A 26,908-nucleotide genomic window follows, 5' to 3' on the forward strand; every position below is an offset into this window, starting at 1 on the left:
AATTCATCAGGAACTGGATCCATAGGTACTAATTCTAGGGCTTCCCATGGCCATTGATCTCCTATTACAGTTCCTCCACATCTATAACATGAAGTGACATTGAGAGACTGGGCTACCTGCTCGGCTAATTGCAAAAACAAATTTCTTGTTTTTCCTGGAATTTCTGGTACTGGCACATTAGTTCTTCATAGAAAGTTTGAAATACTGGCTCAGGAGAGCGTTTGTAAACTTCTCCTCAAACTAAGATATTTACTCGAGGATCCAGTCCAGTCCCGTCTATTCCTAAGGTCACACGCTCCTCTTTTTTCTAGTAAGGATCAAGGGGATTGGTTATCACTAGCTCTAAGGGGTTACATTGTCCCTTAGTGCAGGAAGGGCCATTTTTTTCCTTTCTAAGGTGGACTGAATCCTTTTCATTTTTTTTTTTTATCCAAGTGGCCTAAATGACACAAGACCAGTATTTACATTTATTTCCACACAGTCCTAATTTATGACAGATGTACTTATTTTCTGCCATATAGCCTCTTTTCTAATTAAGAGAACCACACCTTATTCCTAATTTATTACTATTAATGAGAGCACAGGTATCAAATTTTAAGGTGACTTGTTTGGGCACCTCTTTTTCTTCTGTTTTGGCTAACACTTTACTTGTATTGTTTATGAGCCCTCACTAGTCCTCAGTCTGTAATCTTATTTTAAAAACTGTGGTCATGGGAGGCTCAGATGGGTCATAACACACATCCAGTTGGTCATTTCCTGAGCTACATACCTTGTATAGAATAACATTACACAAACAAGTTCTTTTTAGAGTTCCAGTACACTTATAATAACCATAAAATAATAGGACCGTAGCAACCTTTTGTCCTACCTCAGTGACGATGTATACACTGGGAATAGTCCTCAGACTGAGGAAGGTCAGTTGAAGTCCTTATGGTACAAGTCCAAATTTTAAGGAAAATGATGGCCGGGCGCGGTGGCTCACCCTTGTAATCCCAGCACTTTGGGAGGCCGAGGCAGGCAGATCACGAGGTCAGGAGATTGAGACCACGGTGAAACCCCGTCTCTATTAAAAATACAAAAAATTAGCCGGGCGCGGTGGCGGGCGCCTGTAGTCCCAGCTACTCGGAGAGGCTGAGGCAGGAGAATGGCGGGAACCCGGGAGGCGGGGCTTGCAGTGAGCCGAGATTGCGCCACTGCACTCCAGCCTGGGCGACAGAGCGAGACTCCGTCTCAAAAAAAAAAAAAAAAGGAAAATGAGTCCCACGATGAGTTTTCTCATGCTTCGGCCATGCGTGGACCAGTCAGCTTCCGGGTGTGACTGGAGCAGGGCTTGTTGTCTTCTTCAGAGTCACTTTGCAGGGGTTGGCGAAGCTGCTCCCGTCCACGTACTGCTCACAGTCTACTGATGTTTAAGGATGGTCTCGGAGGTTGGGCCTGCTAGAATAAACTAAGCCTAACACCTCTACACAGTGATGTTCAACTGGGCTCTCTGATACCGGGAGCAAGATGGTGGGGTTTAGGGTGTTGCAAACTTCAATGGTTATGTGGGGATTTTCACATAGCAAGCTTTGGCACTTGGTTAATCTAGCATTTGTTAACCAATGATGTCCTTTGGTATTCATTAAAGTTACCACAGCATGGGGGGCCTTTATATTCAGGTTTTGCCTAAGGGTTAGTTTATCTGCTTCTTGGGCTAACACGGCCATTGCTGCCAGGGCCATTAGACCTGGGGGCCAGCCTTTGGAAACCCTGTCTAGTTGTTTTGAGAGATAGGCCACTGGCCTTGGCCAGGGCCCCACAGTCTGGGTTAAAACTCCAACTGCCATTTTTTCTCTTTCTGACACAGAGTGTAAAGAGTTTTGTCAGGTCAGGTAGCCTCAGGGCTGGGGCCAACAGGAGTTTTTCTTTTAACACATGAAAGCTCGTTGCTGTTGGTTGTAATAGATGTATTTTATCCAATTTACATTTTTGTTAACTGTCACCTACCAAAATATTGACTCAAATCCTGCAGCTTTGATTTCAAGCTTTAAATTGATCTGGTATTCCTCATGGGACTCCAGTTACATCTAAATAGACATGAGAGTTGAAAGACCTATAAGGGGCTTCTCTCACTTTACAATGTCTTATATTTTTCCTTCTGGTTGATGAAATGCCAGGGTGAAAGGGATAGCCAATTGGACTAAAGTACAAGTGCCACTCCAGTGATTCGGCAGAGTGCCCAGTAAAGGTCCACACACAATCACAATACCACCACACATCTGCTCAGGGATGAAGCAAGGGCTGACTGATTGATACGCTCTTGAAAATTCTTAAGCTCACTGCATCCCTTCAGGTCTCCAAGGAACGCTAAGTTTCCTCCCTGTCATGAGAGACACGAAGTGAACTTAGTGTTGGGAGACAGAGGCTGGATGGCCCTCAGGGGCTAACCCACAGGGTGCCGGACTTTGGGATATAGCAGAGAGAGCTTGGCACGACTTATTACTCCAGGCTGTAGAATCCTGGAAAAGAGCTACCATGCAGCCTACACCTGGTCGCCTGGAGGATCACCTTAGTGGAAAGGGGACCAATCTGGGCATCTGGCCTGCCATGTGCACAAGCATAACAATTGCTTTTGTTTAACATGCAGATGGAATATTTGATCCATTTTAACCAGGCATTTGCATCTTGGTATCCTGTCTTAATTGCTAAAGTTTGTTTTAAGTCTTTAACTTCTATGATCCTCTAGTAAAATGAATGTATGGTTTTAGGAAATTACAAAAACCAGTTGGGGCAGTCTATCCTTGCTCTTTAGTGGTCCACAGAATGTTGGACCAACTATGGCATGAAAGCTGTACATCAGGGGGCAAGACTCCTAGTTGGCACTGGAGTCTTTATCGAAATCTCCCCGGATTAAATGGTCCTAGTTTACTAATGCCCAGTCTGAGGAGAGTCAGGAGGGACAGAAGTACTTTTCTGAAGTAGAAAGCTGTCTTTGACTTGGCAAGTCTCCACAGGGTATAACAAGGCAAGCATTAAATGCAATAGTTTGAGGCGAAATTGACTTGGTTATGTTAACAACTAGATGGTCAGCAAAAGAACGAGGAAAGGAGAAAGAGTAATAGGATAGATTAAAAGAGTTAAATTTTTCTTAGCTTTAGTTTGGTAGGGTTTTCCCCTGGGACTATGGCCCACGATTCTGGAGGGGGTGGCGCTTTCTTGACTCAGGTGTGATGAGTCTATCTTTTTTTTTTTTTTTTTTTTTCTGAATGAACAGCAGTCTTGGTGGTTAGCAGCACAAGGTGGGGTCCTTCCCAGGCTGGCTCGAGTTTTTCTTCTTTCCACCCTTTGATGAGAATGTGATCTTCAGGCTGGTGCTGGTTTACCGGAAATTCTAGGGATGGTACATGTGCTAAAAGACTTTTAGTTTTTGAGAGAAAGGAAAGTGGAAGATAAACCAAGTATATAATTTTTAAGAAATTGACCTTTTGGGTGAGATCAAGACCATCCTGGCTAACATGGTGAAACCCTGTCTCTACTAAAAATATTTAAAAAAATTTAGCTGGGCATGGTGGCAGGCGCCTGCAGTCACAGCTACTCGGGAGGTTGAGGCAGGAGAATGGCGTGAAGCCAGGAGGCAGGGCTTGCAGTGAGCCGAGATCGCGCCACTGCACTCCAGCCTGGGAGACAGAGCGAGACTCCGTCTCAAAAAAAAAAGAAATTGACCTTTTGTTTTAAATGTGGGAAACTTAGCAGTGGAGTTTATAGTCCTTAGTGCTTTTTTACTGAGAAATTTCTTTTGGCACCTATTTTTCTTAGTTTTTAAGCTAAAGAAAGCCAAATACCATTTTACATTTAACAATGCTTCTTGTATGATTTTTATACCAGATAAGCTAAATTTTATCTTTATATTACTGTGTTATTAATGTTAAACTTAATTTTAATAAAACCTTGTAGACGTATTTATCTAATTTTTAATGTTTGACCATAAGGTAAGATTTTATAGACTCTTTCTAACCTTTTATAATTTTTGCTAAAGAGCAAGTTGTGCTTTAAGAAAAACCTGTTATGCTTTTACTTTAATGTCCAGTTCACAGAAAAACTGGATGACACTTCTTTAACTTTAGCTAATATGTTTACACACAGAATTTTCTTTACGATTAACGTTTTAAAACTTGCTTAAACTTTCAAAGCAATAATTTTTTCTAACTTTTTAATGTAGGCAAAAATGTACATTCTTATGCCTCCTTATAATCCTTTTACCAAAGGTATATTTTACTTTTCTTATACACCTTGCCCATAAACTTTTTTTTCAATAGTTTTACATTCAGGATGCCTAATTACTTTTAAATTATACAACATTTTTTCCATAAATTCTTTTTTATAACATTTTTCTCTTTCATGACTTTTGCAGACAATTCTTTGACATGCCTTAGCTTTGTGACTTATTACAAATATTTCTTTCTTTAAACCACCAGTTAATTTATTTCAGGGCAAGAATTTACCATATAATACTCTTTTTATATAAATTCTGCCCCTCCTTTCCCCCCCCTTTTTTTTCTTTAGGATACTTCTGAACTGGTGAGGTGTGCTCACAATGAGGTTTCCTCTAAAAGTTATTTTTTTACCTTTTTTTGTTGTTGTTGTCAGCAAAGCAGTTGCCGCTACAGATTGAATGCATTTGGGCCATCAGCGGGTTACTGGGTTAAGGATTTTTGATAGGAAGGCCTCAGTGCTTTCGGGATACGCCCTTGTTTACACTGACAACAAAGTGGTATTGGAGTGTTATAGGGTTATGGAGAATACCTTCAATTACCAATTATAGGTTTTAAATTTACGTTGGCTTTTAAAGGAATAGGGTACACTTTTTTTTTAGCTACTTGTATATCTCTCTCTCTCTTTCTCTCTTTGACTTTGTCTCTCTCTCTTTGACTTTCCTTTTGCCTCTGTCTCTTCTTCTCTCTCTCTGCCTCTCTCTTTCTGTCTCTCTCCTTGACTCCCTCTCTGTCTCTTCCTCTCTCTCTGCCTCTTAGTTCCTCTCTGTCTCTTTCCTTTCTCTCTCTCTCTGCTGGTGTTTCCTTGCCTCTGCCAGCCACTTATGCTGCTGTTCTCTCAACCACTGTGTGTTGGGGGTGGGGGGTCTAAAACCATCTGTAACCAAGTGTCTATGTATGGGAACTGGTCTCGGTTCCCTGGCTTACAGGTTACCTTGTGCCATACTTTTGAAACAAGGGACCTGTCCAGGCTTCCTTCTAATGGCCAACCTACCTCTAATGCTGGCCAGTCTATCTTACACAAAGTTTTAAGTTTTCCTAGTGTTATAGTACTCCATAGTCTCCTTTAAATTCTTTTTTGAAATTTTTCAACATAGTTCCTAGTAGGGTGGGCTTATTTGTGCCTGACCTATGCTTCTTCGAGACAAAACACCACACTCACACTGCATGCGCACCACAAAACAAAGAACGGGTAAAAAGAGCACACACACACTTTTGCAGTTTGCACCAAACCAAAATCAAAACCAAAATCAGAGTATCCAGAAATCCAAGCCAGGTCAAAACCAGAACCAAAGTATCACACAATCCAAGTCAAGTCAAAAACAAAAACCAAAGTGCCGGTACAGGCACACCGTGGGCGATCAGGCCACGCTTCCACTCAAATGGAGTGGGCAAGTTCCCAAGACCAATCCTGTCAAGCAACTCAAACCAAGTCAAAACCAAACCAAAGCGCCAATAGAGGCACACCGTGGGTGATCAGGCCACGCTTCCACTCAAACAGAGTGGGCAAGTTTCAAAGACTAGTCTTACCAGGTTTTAGATGTCCAGACTCCAAGTGCCCGTTCCTTCCCGGTGTTCAGCCACTGCATTGATCCTCCATGGGGGCCTGCCACACACTGCTCTGATGAAGCATCCCACGGGGGCAAATGCCTACCTGGGAGCACTCTCAGGATCTGCGTCGCTCGGGCTGGTCCGAGTCCCCCGCAGGGATGTTCCACAGGGCAGGCTTAAACCGCCTAAGGAGCTGCCTCGGCCATCTGCCAATCACCTCGCTTCCCGGTCAGGGAACCAAGAAATGTAGCAGGACGAGCCGCAGACAAAACTCCTCAGACACCGAGTTAAAAAAGGAAGGGGTTTATTCGGCCGGGGGCATCGGCAAGACTCCTATCTCAAGAGCAGAGCTCCCCGAGTGAGCAATTCCTGTCCCTTTTAAGGGCTCACAACTCTAAGGGGGTGCGCGTGAGAGGGTCATGATTGATTGAGCAAGCAAGGGGTACGTGACTGGGGGCTGCATGCACCGATAATTAGATCGGAACAAAACAGGATAGGGATTTTCACAGTGCTTTTCTATAAAATGTCTGTAATCTATACATAACACAACCGATTAGGTCAGGGGTCGATCTTTAACTACCAAGCCCAGGGTATGGCACTGGGCTGTCTGCTTGTGGATTTCATTTCTACCTTTTAGTTTTTACTTTTTCTTTTTTTGGAGGCAGAAATTGGGCATAAGACAATATGAGTGGTGGTCTCCTCCCTTACTCTTTGGGAACTCAGATTGGCCTTATGGTGGCCTCTCTTTCCTTGAGGGGTACAACAGGTCTTGGATGGGGGGGAAAAAGATGTTATGAGAATGCAGACCTAGAAGCATTAGCTTTGCCTAGAAGGGCGCCTGTAGTCCCAGCTACTCGGAGAGGCTGAGGCAGGAGAATGGCGTGAACCCGGGAGGCGGAGCTTGCAGTGAGCCGAGATTGTGCCACTGCACTCCAGCCTGGGCGACAGAGCGAGACATCGTCTCAAAAAAAAAAAAAAAAAAAAAAAGAGAAATCATTTCCAAGGATATGCCATTTGATGTGGGACTTGAAGGATAGTTAGGTATCTGCTAGATTAAAAAGGAATGTGAGAGCAGGCCTCAGAGAGGAACAGAGGGTAAATGATTAGTTACTGTTTACCAATACTATGTGCCAGGCACTGTATTAGGTGGTTTATATGTTATATTTTATCCTTCGTTCAATAACAATTTATTGAGCATGTGCTATATACCTAGCACTATGTTGAGGTGCCAATTGTCTGAATTTTCCCATGAGGATACCAAGGCACACAGAGATGAACTGACTTTTCCAAAGCTACACAGATAGTAAGAGACAAACACAGATTTACACCAAATTCTGACTCTCTCCTAAACACACATGTTTTCAATTCCACTCTCCCAAGCTGGATTATATAGGTATATAGGCAAATTTGGGAAATAATGAAATATCTGGTGTGGCTAGAATATATAAGGGAATGTGGGAGTTGAGGGAGGCGGTGAGGAGCAGCTGCAGAAAATCTGTGGAATGTTTCACTAATTTGCATATTAATGTTTCAATATCTGATCATTTGCATTTGATTTTAGAAAAAGAAATAATTCCTTTTTTCCTGCCTTTCTGAGAGGATCCTGGAATAGGTAAAATAATAACTTAAGGTTTTAAAAACTTATGACCCCATAATGTGGAGGGGGGAAAAACAAAACAAAACAAAAACGAATTAAAATTGATTATCAATGCAATCATTTTTCACTTGCAATTACTTTAAAACATCATAAGTCATGAATATTTATCACCTTGCTTTCCAGACAATATACCACGACCCAACCAATGATAAGAGAACAGCTGTCTGAAGCAAATATGCAGAAGAGTACCAAATAAAAATGACAGCTTTCATGTTGAATCATAACTATAATGTGTTTGGAGAGTTCCATGTTTTCTTATTCCAGAAAACATTGCCAAAATCTGCATATACCTTGAAAACTCATTACCTATAAAATTAAATCTTGTTAAATGATCTATATATGTGTTGAGTAGTGTTACAAAATAAAAGGAAGTGTTTTGCAATTAAGATTGAATTGTTAAGCAGTACAAACCAACAGTGATTTCATGATATTTCTTTTCTTTTTTTTAAGCAGGAGTCTCAGGCCAGGCACGGTAGCTCACGCCTGTAATCCTAAGACTTTGGAAAGCTGAGGTGGGTGGATCACTGAAGGCCAGGAGTTCAAGACCAGCCTGACCAACGTGATGAAACCCTGTCTCTACTAAAAATACAAAAAATTAGCCAGGTATGGTGGCGTAAGCCTGTAATCCTGGCTACTGGGGAGGCTGAGGCATGAGAATCACTTGAAGCCAGGAGGCAGAGGTGGCAGTGAGTCGAGATCACACCACTGCACTCCAGCCTGAGCCGCAGAGCGAGACTCTGTCTCAAAAAAAAAAAGGAAGGAAGGAAGGACGAACGGAAGGAAGGAAGGGAGGGAGGGAGGGAGGGAAGGAGGGATGAAGGACGAGAGAGAAGAAAGAAAGAAAAAAGAAAGAAAGAAAGAAGAAGAAGAAGAAAGAGAAAGAAAGAAACAAAGAAACAAAGAAAGAGAAAGAAACAAAGAAACAAAGAAACAAAGAAAGAGAAAGAAAGAAAGAGAGAAAGAAAGAAAGAAAGAAAGAGAGAGAGAAAGAAAGAAAGAGTCTTGCTGTGTCACCCAGGCTGGAGTGCAGTGGCTCTATGACAGCTCACTGTAGCCTCCAACTTCTAGGCTTGAGGGATCCTCCTGCCTCAGCCTCCTGAGCAACTGGGACTACAGGTGTGCACCACCATGCCCTGCTAATTTTTTAAATTTTTTGTAGAGACAGGGGTCTCGTTTTCCTGCCCAGGCTGGTTTTAAACGCCAGGCTTCAAGCAGTCTTCCCACTTCACCTCCCAAAGTGTTGGGATTACAGGCGTAAGCCACCTACTGGCCTCCTGGTATTTCTATAACGCCTTCAGGGCAGTAATTGAAATTACCTATTTTAGGGATCCTGGAAAAGAATTGTACCTTGCCCTGAGATTTAAGATATTGGTTTTAAGTTTGTAGATGTTACTGTTTAAGCAAATACTTTCCATGGAGTACCAAAGCATTACAATTAATTTGATGGTTTATAATAGGAATAAGTGAAAATATAAAAATTAGCTATGAGCACAGCACTTTCATTTTATATAATTTTTAAATAATTAAAAATCTGTGTATTTCTTTAATTTATATAATACTTTACGCTTTCATACACATTATAAATTATGTATCAGTTTCCCTTTTAGAAATGAAACTCGTATTTCTAATTATTTATCAAATGCTATAAGGCATCTGGAAAAAATCACAGTACTACTGATAAGCATTCAATTAGCCCAATTTTCTGACCTGCACTTTGGAGGCTGAGCTGTTCCAGATCTTCAGAGCCTTTTCCTTCCTCCACAAAAAAAAAAAAAAAAAAAAAAAAAAAAATGGGTTGATATAAATGTTAATGAAGGTATTGATTCATTTTTAAAAAATAATATATTTAATTCAAAATGGAAAACAAGGCACAGGAAAGACCTTAATGTTCTGAATCATTTCTGGTAAAAAAAAAAAAAAGATACATATTACTGTTTTAAATATTGCAAGACAAATTCGAAAGAAGAAAGAATCCTTGACAACTGGTTTTCATCTTGCACATCCATTCTGTGCATCTGAGGAGCTCCAATACATAAGTATACGTTGCTGGGAGCTAAGAGATGCTGGTATTTACATTCAGATTTAAGGGAAGTATTGCCAACCCTTTGCAATCTGTTACCTATGCTTCTCTCCTTTGTGGGATTTCTCTTCTGTAAAAGCTGAAATTCACACTAATCCAGAGCGATTATACCATTTTAATGAGCAGTACATGCTTTGATGAAGGTAAAAAAGAAATTGGAAAGATTATTAAAAAGCTGCAATTTATTTATCAGCTTTGATGAACAGAAAAGAAAGGATCTGTTCCTTTAACAGAAAAAAAAGATCGTATATACTCAAAGATCAGGTAAGGGAGAAAGAAGACTTAAGGAAGCAAAGCAAATGAAGCCTTTCCATTGTGTGGCAGAATGACCTGACAAGGGACCTCTTTGCAGACATTGAATTGTTCCTGATGATGTGAATAATTTACTCCAGCCTCCCAAGGAATAATATAGTGACTTTCATGTCTCTTACAATAGAGTTATTAATTAGAGAGCAGGTTCAAGGAGCAGCTCAAATAAAGAATCTTTGCATTCTGTGATCTGTCTGGGGTACTCTCTCAAAACTAACAAATCATCTCTCCACTGAGGTGCTATTCAGATTTTCTTTGCCTTACCTTGCTTCCTCATCAACCCCTTATCTTGGATTAGATCCTTAAGGCTTGGATTTTTCATTTCCTTTGGTGGACAAGGTTCCTGACCTTAGTCAGTCCAGTACTGGCCCTATACTTCTGCGTAGGTGCAAGACTTTGAAACACACTTATGCCCTACTGAGCCAGTACCCTACTGTTGACGTCACTTCTGTAGAACACTGACAGCTGAAAGGGACTCCACCCTACTACATGACATCCGTTATGGAAATGTCTCTGAAGTGCATCATTATGTAGCATATTTGCAAAGCCACATTTAAAAAGGAAATATATAAAAAGAAAATTATAATCCTCAAAAGGCCACCTGTTAAAGTAACTTTATAAAAGAACTTGAAAAAATAAGAGATTAGGGCAAGTCATTTTGCTGTTGCAGGGCTCATTTTACTCATCTGTACTGCAAGGAAAGTGGTCTATAATATTCCTTCCAATACAAATATCTCATGGTTTTAATTATCAAATTATTTTACTTTTAAAATTTGATGCTTCAAAAGACCCTAAATTAAGTAAAATTGAATGAAATGGCAGCTATATGCTTTGGGTGTTTTTCTTTTTATAACACATTAAATTTAGAATAAATTTAATTGGTTTAAAACTACCCCTCTAAAATGGTTTATGTGACCCATAATTCAGAGTTTATCAGGTAGAATAAGTTGGGCTATAATCATGTATTTTCTAAAAACAAAAAAACTGGATAAATTGGCCGATCACAGTGGCTCACATCTGTAATCCCAGCACTTTGGGAGGCTAAGGCAGGCAGATCACTTGAGGCCAGGAGTTCGAGACCAGCCTGGGAGACATGGTGAAACCCTGTCTCTGCTAAAAATACAAAATTCATTAGTCCAGGCGCGGTGGCTCATGCCTGTAATTCCAACACTTTGAGAGGCCGAGGTGGGTGGATCACCTGAAGTCAGGATTTCAAGACCAACCTGCACGACATGGTGAAACCCCATCTCTACCAAAAATACAAAAATTAGCCAGACGTGGTGGTGCGTGCCTATAATCCCAGCTACTCAGGAGGCTGAGGCAGGAGAATCGCTTGAACCCGGGAGGCGGAGGTTGCAGTGAGCTGAGATCACGCCATTGCACTCCAGCCTGGACAACAGAGCAAAACTCCATCTCAAAAAAAAAAAGAGCGAAAATTGGATGTATTAAGCCTGCCTTTTAATACCATCTTCTGCTATTTTCTTATACCATATATTCTAATACAATATCTTCTAATACTGTCATCTAGGTAATTAGGTTTCAGCATATGAATTTTGGAGGGACATAAACATTCAGACCATAGCATATAATAAAACATATGTGCTTATCTAAGAGATTTATCACCAGTGAGCTAATCATTTTTTCAAGGAAGTGAGAAGAAAGGTGCAATCATTAATAGTGTTCCTTTGCCTTATTTTTAAGATAAAAGTACAGTGAATGCTTCCTGTAAAATCCTTTGGTTCTAATCACAAACTGTAGCATCAAACAAGAGATGGAATCATCCCACACGCTCACACATCTCAGCTCCTGCATTACTAGCAAAATGATCTTGGGCAAAAGTTACTTATTCCTTAAATCTTAGTTTTCTCATCTGAAAATGGGAAAAATAATGCTTTCGTTAATGAGATAGTTATTAGCATTAAACGAGATCGTGTATATAAAGTTTCTAGTACAAGGCCTAGAAGAAGCTCAATAAGCAATAGTTATAGTAGTTGCCATTTTATTCCTCCTCACTCCCTCCCACTCGCAAATTTGGCCGTTGTGATTACATTCAAATTTGAAAGGCGAAGAAGAAGAGAGAGTAGACAGCCATCCCATCAGTTGCTTGGTATGAAAGATTGTGAAGACCTAAGATTGTAATAATGAAAGAGTGCTAATTTCAGTCTGTTTCATATCATCAGTCATAAGCCAACTCCTAAATACCTCTTTGAGAACACAGCTCCATCCAGATGACAAGATCGTATTGGAGCAAGAACAGTAATCCAGACAGGGGTCAACAGACTACAGCCTGATGACCCAAACTGTTGTTGTCCTTGTAAGTTTTATTGGCACACCATCATGCCCGTTTGTTTGTTTGTTTGTTTATTTATTTATTTATTTATTTATTTATTTTTGAGACAGACTCTTGCTCTGTCACCAGGCTGGAGTGCAGTAGCATGATCTCGGCTCACTGCAACCTCCACCTCCAGAGTTCAAGCTATTCTCCTGCCTTAGCCTCCTGAGTAGCTGGGATTACAGGCACGTGCCACCATGCCCAGCTAATTTTTTTGTATTTTTAGTAGGGACAGGGTTTCACCATGTTGGCCAGGATGATCTCCATCTCCTGACCTCATGATCTGCCCACCTCGGCCTCCCAAAGTGCTGGGATTACAGGCATGAGCCACCGTGCCCGGCTTTATTTATTTTTTAATTTATTTATTTTGAGATGGAGTCTGGCTCTGTTGCCCAGGCTGGTGTGCAGTGGCGTGATCTCAGCTTGCTGCAACCTCCGCCTCCCGGGTTCAAGCGATTCTCGTGCCTCAGCCTTCTGAGTAGCTGGGACTACAGGAAAGTGCCACCGTGGCTGGCTAATTTTTTATTTTTATTTTTATTTTTATTTTATATGTATTTGTTTTTGAGACAGAGTCTTGTCCTGTCACCCAGGCTGGAGTTCAGTGCTGCAATCTCGGCTCAGTGCAACCTCCGCCTCCTGGGTTTAAATGATTCTTGTGCCATAGCCTCCAGAATAGCTGGGACTACAGGTGCAAGCCACCAGGCCCAGCTAATTTTTTGTATGTGTAGTAGAGATGGGGTTTCACCATGTTAGCCAGGCTGGCCTCGAACTCCCGGCCTCAAGTGATCCGCCTCCCTCAGCCTCCCAAAGTGCTGGGAATGCAGGCATGAACCACCACACCCAGGTGTTTGTTTGTTTATTTTTTATTTTTGAGATGCAGTCTTGCTCTGTTGCCCAGGATGGAGTGCAACGGCACGATTTCAGCTCACTGCAACCTCTGCCTACAGGGTTCAAGCGATTCTCCTGTCTCAGCCTCCTGAGTAGCTGGGATTACGGGTATGCACCACCATGCCCTGCTAATTTTTGTGTTTTTAGTAGAGGAGGGGTATCGTCATGTTGGCCAGGCTGGTCTGGAAATCCTGACCTCAGGTGATCCATCTGCCTCGGCCTCCCACAGTGCTGGGATTACATGCGTGAGCCACCCGCCCAGCCTCTTTATTTAATTTTTATGATTGCAGGCCGGGCGCAGTGGCTCACGCTTGTAATCCCAGCACTTTGGGAGGCCGAGGCGGGCGGATCACGAGGTCAGGAGATTGAGACCACGGTGAAACCCCGTCTCTACTAAAAATACAAAAAATTAGCCGGGAGTGGTGGCGGGCGCCTGTAGTCCCAGCTACTCGGAGAGGCTGAGGCAGGAGAATGGCGTGAACCCGGGAGGCGGAGCTTGCAGTGAGCCGAGATTGCGCCACTGCACTCCAGCCTGGGGGACAGAACAAGACTCCATCTCAAAAAAAAAAAAAAAAAAAAAAATTTTTATGATTGCTTCCATAATACAACAGCAGAGTTGAGTAGTTGCAACAGACACTGTATGGCTTGTATGCAAAAATATTTACTATATGGCCCTTTACAGGCAAAGTTTGCTAACTTCTGACTTAGGATAATCTTAGGCATATGATCGCATTTCACGTGGCATCCTTTCCAGAGGACTCCCAAATATTTAAAACTTTTTATAAAGCCTTAATTAAACATAGTTTTAGGTCTACTCTATTCCAACCATCAAATGGGATTTAAGCTATGATAGTGTTGCTCAGTGTATGAAAGGGAATGCCTCCCTGAATGAACAACTTTACATTCTCTTTTCACCCTTGTTCAGGTGAATCTATGGCATTGATAAAGAAACAAACCAGTGAAAACATTATTGGTTCTGAATTACCAAAGAGATGTGTGTTGATTCAGAATGAAACTTCTTATCCTGAAACCTTCTGTGACACTTCCTAAGGAATTTCTTGGTTACTTAAACCAAATGTCCAATTATCTCTATAACTGCAAGTATTTATGAAAACTGTGGCATGATTTAAATACCTCGACCCATTTAGTCATATGGTAATTCAAACCTTTTTAAAAGTATCAAAAAAGCACTAGATCACCTTTTACTGCCTAGGTTCTGTTTCTGGCTTATTTGATTTGTTTAAATTTTTTTTTGTAATGTTTAATTTACATCTCTTTTGTAGTAAGTTAAAGCACTATGTTATTCTTTCAGTGACAGTGACAAAAATGGGAACATGCTAACCAAGAAGTGGATGAATTTATCTCCCAAGGCTCTTTTGATTGCATGAGTTTAGTTTCTTCCTTGCAATTGCAGATCCTTTCATATCATATCCTCATTAGTATGGTTTTCCTTGTGCTTAACAGCCTAATTCTGTCATCTCCTTCTCTTTTTGAATAGCAGCTATATAGAGATATGTTAAATCAAACTAAAATTTGGCCTGAGAAAGTCTTTGTACTTGTATACTCGAATTCTTAAGTATAAACTGCAACCTAACTTAGTAGGTAAACAAACTGAAAACCTAATTTAGGAGTAGGCTTCTATAACAATAGCTGCGTCTCAGCCAATCACAGACACCATACTTAAATAACCACTCACAGGCAGCCAGCTGTTCAAACCCTGCTCAAATAAGGCAAAGGCCCAGCTGTTTCTGTACTCGCTTCTGTTTTCTGGGTGTCATTTTCCTGATTCTGTCCATAAATCTCCTCTGACCATGGGGCAGCCCCAGAATCTCTGAATCTGTTCTGATTCTGGGGGCTGGCTAATTCTCGAATCGTTTTTGTTTTTCTTGCTCAGTTAAATTCTGTTAATTTTAACTTGCCTGAAGTAACAGATCTAATTCACATACCACATAGCTCACCAATTAAAATTGTACGATTCGATAGTTTTAAATTTATTCATATAGTTATGCAACCATCACTACAATCTATTTTAGAATATTTTCATTACCCCAAAAAGGAACCCCACTAGCAGTCACTCCTCATTTTCCTCCAATTGCCCATACCCCCAGTCCTAGGCAACCACTAATCTACTTTCTGTCTCTATGGATTTTCCCTTTTTGTACATTTTATATAAATGGAATCATACAATATGTGGTCTTTTGTTACTGGCCTCTTTCACTTAGCATAATGTTTTCAAGGTTCATCCATCGTGTCACACTGTCAATCTCTTTTTAAAGTCATTATTTTGCATACTTAGTAAACACAGACCCAAATATTTAACTATAAGCATTCTTGGTAGAATAAACAGTTATAGCATTTAAATATCTGATAATATTCTCTCTCTTTCTCTCTCTCTCTCACACACACACACACATAATGCAGGTAGACACTCATAAATTCACCAAAATTTGGCCTCACATATTCAGAAATCAGTTAAACACAATAGACTGGACATGACTTTCTTTAGAAGTCTGGCTAGTGCTGTGGAGAATTATGGATAATCCTTATAAATTTTGAAATGTGCACTACAATTTATTCTGAAGGGTTGTTTGTATATGTTTAAAAGACTTTTTTCATAGGAAGCCTCCAATCTTTCAGATTACATTCTAATAAAGGTTGAGGTTGAATATTTCACCAAAAAAAGTGCTTTATAGCCCAGACACACAAAATGATAACATCAAGTTGTATATCTGAGCTAGTGCACTCACCTACCTTAAATTCTCTGTAAGTTACAGGCATGTTATTAATAATACTTCCTTAAGGCCGGGCGCGGTGGCTCAAGCTTGTAATCCCAGCACTTTGGGAGGCCGAGGCGGGCGGATCACGAGGTCAGGAGATCGAGACCAACCTCCCAGCCTCAAGTGACCCTCCAACTTCAGCCTCCCAAGTAGCTGGAACTACAGGCATGTACCACCACGTCCGGCTAATTTTTGTATTTTTTGTAGACACTGGGTTTTGCGATGTTGCCCAGGCTGGTCTCAAATTCCTGGGCTCAAGTGATCTACCCACCTCGGCTTCCAAAAGTGCTGGGATTACAGGCGTGAGCCCAGCCCACAAGTCTTTTTAATCACTAAAGTAAGTATAAATATATTTTCTCTTTTAAAAAGATTACGTTAGTGAGATCCCAAGCAATCTTCCTTCCCATTGATGTTATCACTGCACCTTTGTGGTAGGCAAATTCTCAGTTTTTCTTTTGCAGATAAGAAAGTAAAAGCCTGGAAAGAAAGCCCAAACTCAAAAACTCACCTAAAGCTCTCCCATTTTGCTTTCTTATGTTAAATTAAGTTTAGCCTGGTTGGGTGTGGTGGCTCAGGCCTCTAATCCCAGTAGTTTGTGAGGCCCAGGCAGGTGGATCACTTGAGCCCAGGCGTTCAAGTCTGGCCTGGACAACATGGCAAAACCCTGTCTCTACTACAAAAAAAAATTAGTCGGGTGTGGTGGCACGAGCCTGTAGTCCCAGCTGCTTGGGAGACTTGAGGTGTGAGAATCACCTGAGCCTGGGAAATTGAGGCTTCAGTGAGCCATGATGGTGCCACTGCACTCCAACTTGGGAGACAGAGCGAGACCCTGCCAAAAAAAAAAAAAAGTATTTCTATACATAGTGTACTGTAACCTAAACAGATGTGTAAACACGCTGTAACCCTCACTTGTAAAAATTACTGAGTTTTGGCCAATAAAGGCAGCCAATTGTTCAAACTGAGTTCAAATAAAGCAAATGCCAAGCTGTAATCAATCCAGCTATTGCTGTACCCCACTTCCATTTTCTGTATGTCACTTTTCTTTTTCTGTCCATAAATTCTCTCTGAACATGTGGCAGCACCAGAGTCTCTCTGCACCTAGTCTGGTTTGGGGTGGCTGCCCCATCGTTCATTGCTCAATTAAACTGTTAAATTTAATTTGTCTGAAGTTTTTCTTTTATCACTTCCTAGGAATGAAAATGGTTTTCATTTCTACTTGCCTATATCAAGTCTTACCCATCTTTGTCAAGCCTAGCTCAAGTTCCATTGCACAAAGGATGCCTTCTATAACTGCTTTAGCCCTGTTATTCTCATTCTTTTCAGCCTACCTACGGTGCTTCTTATATATTCTATCTTGAATTGTTTTCTCATTATTTCAGTTATGTGGACTTTGATCTTGAATTAATATTAGACTATTGTTTTGAGACCATACTTTTTCTATGTTGCTTATAATAGTTATCTGATTAATTAGATATTTAACACCCAGAAAGTCGGGGGGGGAGGGTGACACTTTAATTTTGAGCATTTCCAGTGATGATAGTGATCTTTATTAAATCTATATATTATAAAGTCCATACTGATTAAATATGTCCTAATCCTATTAAAGAGACTTCAATTAATTTTTTGTCTTTTTTATTTTTTAATTTTCTTATTCTCAGATACTGAGAATTATTTTTTTAACAAGTGAAAATCTGAAATAACCTTGGACATGTCAGAGTAATTTCTTTATGTGAATGTGCACGTAAGATAGTTGGCCTGCATTGGCAGACATTCAGATATCTTTAGGTTTGAAAAATATTTGACAATTGCCTATTCACTATTAATATTCATGTCTTATACATGTGTACATTTTGAATTGGAAACATAAAAACACTTCACTAATAAACAGTGGTAGTAACTGTTCAAATCTGTATCCTATGGATCAAAAAAAAATTAAGAATTGTCCAGGTCTTCCAAGATTTCCTGTATGCCAAGTATTTTAAGTATGAGAGAAACCTTTAAAATCATACTTAATTTTAATAAAAATGTCATCTCACAGCACACTGAATAAAAAGAGGGATTAGGATCAATCCAAGAACCTAAAATATCACAACATGGAATAGAATTATCCATGAATTAAAAAGGTGATTTAAAAAAGGATAATTCCTTGAAAATAATCTGATAAAATAAAATACAATTAATTAAAACAGATTAGTACACAATTGTACATTTAGAGACTGAGAAAACAATTAGGTGTGTAAGAAAAATGATTTAGTATTGAATTGATCAAGATTCTTTAAGTTATTCCTGGCTTATATAAAGTTTATGCAGCAAAATCATATTTTAATAGACTACAGAAAGGAGGTTTTAAAAAAATTGATAAAAATTATCCCGGACGGGATGAGGAAAAAGAAGAAAAACATAAAATAAAATAAAATAAAAAATAGATAAAAAGTTCAAGCCAGTGGTCAGGCATGGTGGCTCATCTCTGTAATCCCAGCACTTTGGGAGGCCGAGGCAGGTGGATCACCTCAGGTCAGGAGCTCGAGAGGAGCCTGGCCAACATGGTGAAACCCCATCTCTACTGAAAAAACAAAAATTGGCCGGGTGTGGTGGCAGGTGCCTATAATACCAGCTACTTGGGAGGCTGAGGCAGGAGAATCGCTTGAACCCAGGAGGCAGAGGTTGCAATGAGCTGAGACAGCACCATTGCACTCCAGCCAGGGTGACAAGAGTGAAACTCTGTCTCAAGAAAAAAAAAAAAAAGTTCAAGCCAGCAATTACATGTTAAGAATAAAAAATTAAAAATGGATAAAAGAGGAAACTGACAACTTACTCTAGGAAAATTTCAGGGAAAATTTTAGACTATGTACACATAATACGTTGTGAGCTAGACTGGGGAGAGTGTTGGGCAGAACAATAGGAAAAAGAGCAAGAAAAAGGGGAATGTGCATATCAAAAGGAGGAAGGAAAGGTAGTTTGGACAGACAAAAAACCTAAGAGAGATATTGGAGCCTTCCTATGATATCAACGGAGGACAGGAAGAATAAATGGTTTTCAAAATTTTGCGATATTGACTTTAAGTGATTTATTACAAAGGCATTAGGGTTGAAAATTGGAAGTGGAAGGAAAGGTAAAAACTCTTAGGTTATTGATTCACAAGGTTTGTGAGAGTCCTATATATATTAATAGCTTTTTGTTGCTGTTGTTTAACAAGAACAGACTCATAAAATAACCATTAGTTCAACAAACATTTACTGAACTCCTATGTGTCAGGCACTATGCAAGTCACTGTCAAAATGAATTAAAGCCTATAAGCAGGTGGAGGGAACCCTGACAAACATCTGTGCAGGCTTTTTGATATAGATAAGAAAACAATCAACTTTGGGTTACTTCGTGAATGATCCTCTGTGAGGTAAGTTGTTGGTGTGAAAGATTATAAAGAAATGCTGTTTAAGAGCTTTGAGCCTGAGGATCCTTTCTTCCAGCAAAATGCTAAATTTGAAAAGATCCTTTAGATTCTGGGCAACACAAAGCTAGCTTAGTTACATCAAACTGGCTGGGTATCTTAATAGTATTCATTAAAATGGAGTTCTACCTGGATTATATAGTGGAGCTTGTTAAACAGGAATCTCAGCTAGCATCCAAATAGGTGCTTCTGTGTTTAGGGCGTGTTTTATCTGTTGGAAAGTTACTGAGGCAATGAGAACTAATGTCATCAGCTAGGTACTCTGCAGCTTTGAAACTATGGACTATTGCATTTCAATTAAAATGACATTTCTTGACTGAATTCTGACATCCTCAGTGATAGTGGTGAATGAAGACTTTTATCAAAGTATAGATTCTATTAAGCTTTTAAAAATTTTTATTAATTTTTTTTGTAGAGATGAGGTCTTGCTATGTTGTCCAGGCTGGTCTTGAACTCCTGGCCTCATGCAATCCTCCCACCGCACAGCCTCCCAAAGTGCTGGATTACAGGCGTGAGCTACCCCACTCGGACCAATGTAAGTTTTTTTGAATAAAAAACAGGAACTGTAAATAGCATATACATAGGATTCTTAATATTTTTACTTTAAATTCTAGAATTTGAAAAATAAACTAAAATTGAATACAACGTAATTGAGACAAATATATCCGCACTGGAAAATTTAGCTTACAGAGTCCCTTCATGCTATTGCTCAGTCTGTAATTTTAAGTTTAAGAGCAGGTGGAAGCTCTTCAGTGGTGACTGACAGACACCATAAACGGTAGAAAACTGAAGGAGCCTATTTCCTGTATCTAAAAATTTTTTGTAAAGAATTCCAGAAGTCACACCAAACCTTGGGCCAATTACTGAATGCTAGAAATCTCATTTGGGAGCTTACTGTAAATGTGTGTGGCAACGCAATGACTCCATGTTCAATCCAACGCCAACATGTTTAAATCAGTATTTTTGTGCTGACCCAAACCTGAACCAGTAGAAAATCTCCCATAACAGAAATTCAATGTTTGTGAAAGCATGATTGCTCTCTCATTTCTTTTTCACCTTCCTGTGCCTTTCATAAGTTCTTCCAGTTGGTTAATCATTAATTAATATTTAACAAGGCTTTGTCCTAATGCCAAGTCCTCTGCTAGTCTAGCCTTTAGGCAATATATGAACTCCCCAAGTTCTTCCCTTTTAAGAAGCCTTGGCACTCACTACAGATTAATTTCTCTAAGGAAATTCATAATGGCAGATGAAATAGGGGTTCCTTTTCAAGAACATTCAATTTTAAAGCCTCTCAGCATTTTTTCCTAGTATATGTAAAATGCGACTTAATTGAACTAATTTTAAATGTTGACAGAACTTTCCAAGCACACATTTCCTGAACAAAATGGTTACGACTGGAACAGGAAAGGACTTAGACTTTTTCTTCTACAGCTATCCCACAAGTCAGTCTCTTGACTTGACCCTGCAAAATCCCTCAAACTCTGACTCTCTGAGTTGATTTTGGATCTACGATGAGCCATAGGTTTGGAATGCAGATAACCTCCACGTGTATTAATGAAAGAGGTCAGCTATGACGTGGAAGCCGTCTCCTGGGCAGAGAAGGAGAAGAAATGGCAGTCTGGGGAGCAGTAACATGTCTCCAAGTTTTCTCTGGTGAAAGGAGACTGATGAGAATTGATACCCATTTCCGGTCAAAAGAGTGGAACCAAGGTACTTCCAGCCACCTCCTCTCACCCCTCTCCGCATGGACAAACATACCAGACAGGTGATGTGGGCTAACAATTTACTTGGCATGAGGCCAAAAGCTTGAGGGCCCTGCCCTGCCCATATTCTTCTCCCTTGACTTCTTAAGGAAAGGAATGATTGCTGATGTTTCCCTCTGCGCCCTTTGGCACCTGGACTGATTGTTGCAGATGTAATTAGGAATGTTCCCCAACATGCCGTTATTCTTCTCACGATTCTGGGAGAAACTGTACCCCTCCCCCATAGATTTATATAGGTGGCATTCAAATTCTTGTTCCCAACTTTTTCATCTTTTTACTAATCCCACAAGATTTTGTGAATGTGTACTCCGAGCCAGGCACGTTGGAATTCTAACTTCTTCTTAGCCCAAGTAGGAAGGGGAGACTCAGGCGCTGTGGACCATTCTCTTCTCCCTGCTGCAGAGTTGCAGTCCCTATCCCTCCTGGGTGCCCATCCCCGTGCCTATTTTCCTGGATCTCCACCCAGTTGATGTGACAGGCTCGTGGCCCAATCCCCTTCCTGGTTCCCAGGCCGACTGCTAGCACCACCCGAGCCAATGGCGGCGGCCGAGGGGCGGAGGGGGCTGGCAGGAGGGGAGGGAGCGCTGGCTTTAGAGCCACAGCCGCAAAGATTCCGAGGTGCAGAAGTTGTCTGAGTGCGTTGGTCGGCGGCAGTCGGGCCAGACCCAGGACTCTGCGACTTTACGTAAGTGCTTTGTAGGCGCCGGCGGGCACTAGGGGAGCGGGTTTCCTGGGCGTGGGCAGGAGTGGGTCCCGGGGAGAGCATCTCGGTTAAGCTCAGCAGGAACGTGCCGCGCACCGTGGGTCGGGGGTTGGGGGAGAGGGAGGTCGGAGAAATTTCAGTTGGAGCCCTCGGGCGCCCGGGCGATTGGTCGCAACCGAAATGGGTGTGAGTGACGGGGAGCTTCCCTACCAGCATCCGCCGCAAACACGTTTTCTGCTCTTCACTGTATTGAGTGGTGTTTTCTTACTAGTTGCTCTTAACTTGTTGCCAGTCTTGGGCTGGAGTCCTAGACGCCAGCCCTTTCCCTGATTCCCCTCTGCGGCTACGGCCCCGAAGTGGAAAGGGAGCGCACAACTTCCTTCTGTCGTCCTTCTCCAGCTACTGCCATCCCCCCTTCCCTCCCGCCCGGACTCAGGAAATCCCGGAGCCAGCAGCCTGCTACTCCTCCAGCCCCCACACGCCCGCCTCGGGTGACCTGGCTGGCTTAAGCCGACCCTGGGGCTCTGGAGAGGGGGGGCCGTGGCCGAGGGAAGGCACGAGGTTTGGGTTGCCTGCCTTCTGACTGCTTCCCTCCCTTGTCCTTAGCTAGGGCGTCGCGATCGCACCTAGTCTCCCTATGAGTAAGCACTTTTTTTTTTCCTTTCAGTAGGAGAACATCTGTGGGCTAGTAGGGCAGTACCTTTCCATTCTCCCCTGGCCCCACACCCCCTGTCCTTTTTTCAGCTCCTTTGACTCTGCGGCCCCGGGCGCACGGTCAGGGCGGCGGCAGTTGCGGACCTCTCCCGACTCTTGGAGAGGGAGAGGCGAAGGGGCGACGGGAGGGAGGTAATATTCCACCCCCACCTCGCCCTTTCCCCGCACAGCTGCACTTGCCTGTGTTTACTTTTCTCCACCCGCAGTACTTAAGCGCTCTAATGAGAGGCCCGGGGACGCCGACCACCCCCGCCCTGGCTTCTCGCCAGTCCCAAAGTTGCTGCCGCCGTCGCTGCTCCAGTGTGCTGGCGGTTCCGACCGCCGGGCTCCGGGACGTAAGATGATCCCAGCCCGGGAGGTGGAGTGGGGGTTAATTGCATCTGACTCTAGCCTTATGCGATGCTCCTTGCCTCTCACCTGAGCTGCACGATATCTAGTGGTGCAGAAGGTTGAACTTTTGCATAAGGTTGAGCTTGGAGCTAAGTGGGTTGGAGAGCCTCGCCATTTAGCGTCAGACAGACGGGATGCTGGGGGCGCCCGGCCTGTTAAGAGGGATTGGGAGGAGGGAAGGGAGCCTGGCTAACAGTAGGTAGAAAATGTAGGGAAAAGTAAAAACCATTGAGGGGCAAGCACTTACTCCACTTTGCTGGATGTCACAATGGACTGGGGAGCCTAAACTTGATCCTCCAGATGCAGTTCATGGTGAATTCCAGCTAAGTGGCTGGAGCCCCACACATACCAATTGGAATCACGTGCCCCAAGTCTCTGATGGTCACATGACGTCTTTTTACTTTAAAGCTGGAATGTAATGGTTGAGGCCCATATTCCAAAAACCACCTCTACGTTTGAAAAAAAAATGTGGGGAGGAGTGTGAACTAGCTTCTAATCAAGGAAGTCTACTAGGATTTTGGGTGAGGGGACCAGAAAGGGAATTTGGTGCTCAGCTTTTATCCAAAACAAAAACAGGAGCTGTTTTTAAAATAAGGGATTGAAATATATGTGAGTTGGGACATTATCTCCTCTGTTCTTCAATCTCATGGTTTTTCTAAATTTAAAAAACATCTTACTAATTGTTTTCTAGGGAAGTCATCCTTTTACTCATGCCCCATTTTGTCCCTGAATACTAGATTTGAAGCTAAATCCCACAAGATAGTGTTAAAAAGTAAGGCTCTGTTCATCTTCCTTGGTCTGGCCTATATTCTAATTGAACTGTTCCCTATTTTAGGCAACTACTTAAAGGTAGTAGATAACCTCTTGACTAAAATTAACCATCAGTTATTTGTGGTTTTGAATTAACTGGATTAGAAATCATGCACAAAAACAGTGGATAGTAAATTTGATACATCGAGTTGGTTGGGTTTTTGCCTGTCAGTGGTTTGGTAGAATAATGAGAGGACACTGAAACAACTTTCCCATATTGACCTATACCCGCCCAAGTGGCCCAAGTTAAGGTTGCTTCTGGGAAAACGTGGCAATTTGGCTATTCAGATTATATATTACAGAGTATGGAAGAGAGGCAGAGGAGCTTCTGAGGTCAGGAGTTTAAAAGCTTTGCTTATCTGAAAAAAAAGAAAGAAAGAAAGAAAGAAAGAAAGAAAGAAAGAAAAAACGGACCTGGTTGATGCATATTCAGTCTTGAAAACCACTAGGGCAGAAGATATTTAAGAGATTCTGACTTTGTATTCTTTTTTCAAAATCCCTTTGTCTCCTGCAGCAGCCTCTGAATGACTGGAGCACTCCATTTTCTTGCTGTTCATCCTTTTCTGAGCCTGAAAACTAGAACAACCTTAAAGCACATAGTTCTGACCCCAAGGCTAGCCTTGTGGCACAGATTAGCTGGAAATGGATTTAAGGTGCACCTGAGTTACTAGAGTTAACTACACTGGTAGATAGACCCCTCTAGTGGAAGTGAGGTGATGATATAATTTTAGATTAAAATAATAAATGTTTAACCTCAAAAAAAGGGAGTTATTACCACTCAACTAGGTTAAAGTGGTAGGGGGATGAGTTCTTTTTTAAGTATTGTGAAATCATGTCCAAACAGAATCATCGCTAGGCTCTAGTCCACAGCTTTTCATTGTCTTGGGATGCCTACTCATTGAACACCACCCCCAATATTGCTGACTTCTTTTTTTGGTGGTATGATCTAATGAGCCCAAATTTTTATTAAAATTAGGGGTATGGGAGTCAAATTCTTGATTTTTACTGCTAGATCTAGCAGATAGCAACCCCTTGCTTTACCTGAGGTGGGGAACTATTAATAAATAAATTACGCTTTGCCTTGACTTAATACAGACGATCAACAATGAAGTCCAAAGTCTCTAGTCTGATGTAACCATTTAGATTCAATTGATAAAAATGACTAGGCTTATGGCATTTTGGGTAGAAGGATTAATTATAACTAGTGAGTAATAATTTGGGTGAGATTAAGCCTCTTCTACAAGTGGTTACACGCACATTAGACTTTGACTGTGACTATTTATACTGGCAGAATGTCAGTATCCAGGGCACTATCAGAAACCCAATGAGATTTTTCTCCCAGGAGAACCGAATCCTGTTACTGAAAATAAAAGGGCAGCTTGGCCATGGTGCTTGAGCACCAAAGTGATTCTTTTTGGTGACACTGAGAGGGTACAAGAAGAAAGTCCATTTGCCATTATCCCATATTCTGTTTTAGGCATTATTTCTACTTGGATTTTCATGAAATGTACTGACAGTGTTCTTAGCACATATGATAAATTCATGAGTTTGCTATTGTGTTTGATCTAGCATAATCTATGTGGAATGTATAAGCCGAACTGTTTCTTTTTTGCTGTTTGGTACAGATTCCGAAAGTAGCTGGTATAAAATAAAATTTGAAAATGAATATCTCTTAATACATGACAACATGGGGTATCTGTTTTTAGAATCATGTTGTCTTTGGTCATATGACAATTTTTCTTTTGGTGAAGAGTGATCCAGAAGGCAAAATTTTTGATCTGTGAAAATAATACAACTCATTTAGAAGAAGTCAGCTGGGTCATGTTTTGAGTCTGTGTTATTTTAGACAGTGATATACCATATAATGTATATTCAGTGTGTTGGAGCTTTCAAAGCTTTTTGGATACATTACAATGTTGGAAGCTTTTTTATATACCAGTGGTCATGACTAGCTGATTTTAGTAATGAGAGTGCTTTGGTTAAAGTTATGGAAACAGTCTAATCGTGAAATGTCAGTCTTAGGAGAAGATCTGATCATACTTGGGCCAATTTATTTTAGTTACGGAGGTGAGACAATTTCAAAAGATTCACGATAAATTTAATAATACCAAATTTTGCCTTAGTCTTGACACTTGGAAGATAAATATTAGTGAGTATAAACTGTTTTAGGGATGAAGAAGCATTGTTAGTATATGAAAATGAAAATACTAATTACTTTAGCATGGGTCTTTTAGTCCTTTGCAGTCTGAACAGATAGATTATCTTAAGTAAATCATTGAACTTGCCCTTAGAGGAATTAGATTCTAGTGCTCTGCCATTGACTCATAATTTGACCTTCAGAAAGTCATTTAAAATTATTATATTAATAACTAATTGAGTACATACATGTGCCAGACACCATTCATGCTTTTGTTTATAAAAAGAGAGGATTGTTCAAGCTTTTTGGTCTGCTGGGTTTTATTTTTTCAAATATTCATAATCTGGCTTATTTTACTTATCAGTTGACTTTTCAAACTTTGATGCAATTGCATTGATCCAAGCTAAATACTTTGTTGGCAAATTGATGACTATTCAGGAAAGTGATCACCAGTGGGTTATTCCATGACTAATGTTAGTTCTTTAAAATAAAGAGGTGCCATTTATATAATTCCTTGACAGGGATTTTTGGTGCATTAAGCCTACTGATTTTATAATATGAGAAACCTTACATTTTCTTAAAAGTTTAGAAATTGATAATAAGGAGGTAGTGATAATAGGTATTGATAATAAGGAGGTAGTGTTGTTTATTGGAAAAGCATTGAGCATAGAATTTAGGGTCTTTTAGTCCTTTGCAGTCTGGACAGATAGATGATCTTAAGTAAATCATTGAAATTTTCTGTGGTCATATCTGGGTTTCACTTTATTTTTAAGCCATGTGATTCCAATCTACATATTTCACAGGCATGGTGAAAGGATAAGTAAGAAACGTGAAGCCTTGGCTTTTAAGCAGACAGGTGCTATATAAATTCAAAGTACTGCCGCACTATATCATAGAAACACTAAAGCTTTAACAAGAGTTTACAGAAATGGCAGGGTTCTCATCACGCAAATCTTGCCACATTTTTCTTTGTCTGTAAAAGTTCTCCACCCATCCAATTTTTACAAGCAAAGGAAAAATAAAGCCAGACATATTATAATGAAAAATAAGAGAATAGGTTGATAACAATAGAATAAAAACCTACATGTGATACTTTCTT

General features: G+C 40.9%; 1 protein-coding gene, 1 long non-coding RNA gene and 1 other non-coding gene across 6 annotated transcripts in view; 2 read left to right on the top strand and 1 right to left on the bottom strand.

The window, feature by feature from the left end:
* Positions 1-23,213, bottom strand: part of LOC105738146 — a 44,173-nt gene extending 20,960 nt beyond the window's left edge. For both annotated transcript variants that reach the window (XR_001113890.2, XR_004028807.1), the window contains exons 1-2: positions 23,110-23,213; positions 22,890-23,014 (exon numbers count right to left, since the gene is read on the bottom strand). This is a non-coding gene — a long non-coding RNA (uncharacterized LOC105738146). The remainder of the gene's footprint in view (positions 1-22,889; positions 23,015-23,109) is intronic.
* LOC115833439 lies at positions 6,489-6,569 on the top strand. Its single transcript, XR_004028870.1, has one exon. It is a non-coding gene; the product is annotated as a small nucleolar RNA SNORA64/SNORA10 family (small nucleolar RNA).
* PLS3 (plastin 3) overlaps positions 21,545-26,908 on the top strand; it is a 90,317-nt gene continuing 84,953 nt past the window's right edge. For 2 of the 3 annotated variants that reach the window (XM_012498958.2, XM_003262225.3), the window contains exon 1: positions 21,545-21,740. The gene's annotated coding sequence lies outside the window, so the exon portion shown is untranslated. The remainder of the gene's footprint in view (positions 21,741-26,908) is intronic. The other variant, XM_030807654.1, reaches the window with a different exon arrangement.

The sequence above is a fragment of the Nomascus leucogenys genome, chromosome X (assembly GCF_006542625.1).
Source record: "Nomascus leucogenys isolate Asia chromosome X, Asia_NLE_v1, whole genome shotgun sequence".
Classification (NCBI taxonomy): domain Eukaryota; kingdom Metazoa; phylum Chordata; class Mammalia; order Primates; family Hylobatidae; genus Nomascus; species Nomascus leucogenys.